The following is a 2881-nucleotide window of genomic DNA, read 5'->3' as shown; positions in this document are numbered from 1 at the left end:
ATATATAGTTGCTATTATGGAAAAGTGTCTAAGTCCAAAACGTTGCTTTTTCAGAAAACAAAAAAACAGTTACGGAGATGTTTTTGTATAACAAGTGACCTGATTTGAGATCGTGTGCTGAAACAAAAACAATTGCAGTATGGAAGGTGTTTATAAGCCATTTAAAAACACACAAAAACCATTAGATTCACATCAACATTTGAATTTAATTTGCCAAAATATTTTTGTCGCTTTGAGACCATGACCTGTTCACTGACAAAATTCCATGCTGCATCACGGAACAGTTTCACCATTCCATTTCTTTTTACATTAGCAAGTTTCAGCTTAACAATAATACTTTGTTGGGTGCATAAAATCACAACTCCATGCATGTATGATAGTTTCAGTCAGAAATATTTTAGCAAAACTGTCAACTACTACTATTATGATAGCACAGGAATTTGAGGCCCAACTACTCACTACCCTACCCCTGCTACTGTTGCTGTTGCTGTAACCACTGCTGCTACTACACATAAAAACAATAATATCAGTGATATCAGTGATATCAGTGATGATAATAATGATAACAATGAAAGTAAATGGGTGGAGCCTCCTCATGGGCTGATTAATGGTACATCTAGTGATGGTATCACAATAAAAACACTGGTAATTGTGCAACCTGATAATCGCTACCTCATATGGGTGACAATGAACAAACAAAATATTGTGAATAATGGTGGTAATGAAACTGAAGCCAATGACGGTGACACTGTTACACCTGGTAGGCTCAGAGATTCTGGTCTGGCTCCAGCCTGTCGATATCCAGAAAGGGTCCACCACACATGGCGTAGATGGAGCAAGTAAATTAATGCTGTGGTCATGGAGTGTTACTACCTGAGCAGCATGGCACATGAAAATAGTGCTCTAATTAGGGGCTACTGACAATGTATGTATGATCATTGGAGAGAAAAGGGATTGTTTCAACTCACGAAACAGAGACTATGTGATCAAGCTAGAGCAATAAGAAAAAATTGTTGGTTCAGAGAAGTAGAGGTCGAAGCTATCAAAAGATGGGTCATGGAAAATAGCAGCAGAGTTAACAATGAAAATACAGTTCTTACTAATAAGAGTAATCCCATAGCACAGGAAAGGAGCAGTGGTAGTTTACTTGATGAGAGACATATCAAAGAAGACAATAAAACTAATGGCGACATAACAGATGAACAAAAGGCAATCTACGACAGAATAAAGGTAAGACTACAGGAGAACGATAGTGACATTATTTGCAACCTTAAAAAGGTTGATCTTCGGTTCAAGAAAGTTTTCGTTTCTTGAACCAAGAAACGAAAACTATCAATGAAATTCTGAAATACACCAGAACAAACACTACAGAAACAAATAATTTGATAAAGGCAGCAAGTATTGTTGTAGCAGAAAACATGGGTGTTGATGCCAAGAAAAAGAAACTTAATGGGAGTGACAAAAGAAAAGATCCATGATGGAAAAGAAGAATCCAGGCAGGGTTAGACATGCTCTCGAAGGAAATCTCTGTGTAGACTAAAAAGAGAAAGGGGAGCTTAAAAGCAAACAAAAATACAGGGCGGTGAAAAGGAAGTATAATATTGAAAGAAAGGGCCTGAAAGTAGTAATGGAGGAACTGAAACAGCGCCTGGTCGCAAAGAAAGCAAAGATGGTAGGATACGACCAAAGAATGAAGGGTTACCACCAGAATAAGTTATTCAGGGTAGATCAGAAGAGATTCTATAAAGAAATAAATGGAGAGTGTACAGATGAAAAGTTGATACCAGATAACATTGAAAGTCAAAGGTTTTGGAATGACATCTGGAGCAAAGACAAGGAGCACAAGAAGAATGCTGAATGGTTGCAAGAACTGAAACAAGCAGTAGTCTGTCAAAAACAGGCAGAACTAGTCATTTCAGTTAGGGAAGTGAAGGAAATCAGCCAAAAAAATGAGCAACAGGGAAGCGCTGGGGCCAGATGGAGTTCAAGACTACTGGATCAAAAGATTTAGTGAATGTCATGCACGAATAGCTGCACGACTCAACGCCTTGTTAAATGCCGGTCAAGTAACACCAGAGTGGTTGATATTGGGTAGGACAATGCTGTGCCTGAAAAACATTGAAAAAGACAATACGGTAGAAAACTACAGGCCAATATCCTGTTTGCCACTTATGTGGAAGTTATTGACTGGAATACTCGCAGAGTCAATGTACGAACATCTGGCAAAAAATGGAGTCCTGCCACATAAGCAGAAGGGTCGCAAGTGTAAGGGCAGAGGTATCAAGGATGACAGACTTGCTCTTATTGAAACTAAAAAGAGAGAGGCATGGAAGAGCTATTACAAGAGGTTGCTGAATGAGATGAGAGAAGAAATCTTCTTCAGATAAACCCAACAGAGGAAGCAATCATTTTAGCTGACAGCAGTTTTGTAGCAAACACATGTAGTGAGATGATGGCAAGGAAAGTAGCTGGTCCATCAGAGATTATCATGTAAATGCTTAAAAGTTTGACACATGCTAGTCACTCACATAATTAATCATATAATACAGGAAGGTGTTATATCCAATGACTGGCAAAACAGTAGTACTGTCAGCTACTACACAGGCAAAGGTTGATGCATAAAAAAAGTTTCCTTCTCGAGTCATACTGACTCATGAGGGCTGGTTTTCTGGTTTCATCATCATCATCATCATCATCGTTTAACGTCCGCTTTCCATGCTAGCATGGGTTGGACGATTTGACTTAGGACTGGTGAAACCGGATGGCAACACCAGGCTCCAGTCTGATTTGGCAGAGTTTCTACAGCTGGATGCCCTTCCTAACGCCAACCACTCAGAGAGTGTAGTGGGTGCTTTTACGTGTCACCCGCACGAAAACGGCC

Source organism: Octopus bimaculoides, chromosome 1, assembly GCF_001194135.2.
Source record: "Octopus bimaculoides isolate UCB-OBI-ISO-001 chromosome 1, ASM119413v2, whole genome shotgun sequence".
Classification (NCBI taxonomy): Eukaryota; Metazoa; Mollusca; class Cephalopoda; order Octopoda; family Octopodidae; genus Octopus; species Octopus bimaculoides.
Note: the sequence above shows the minus strand (reverse complement) of the source record.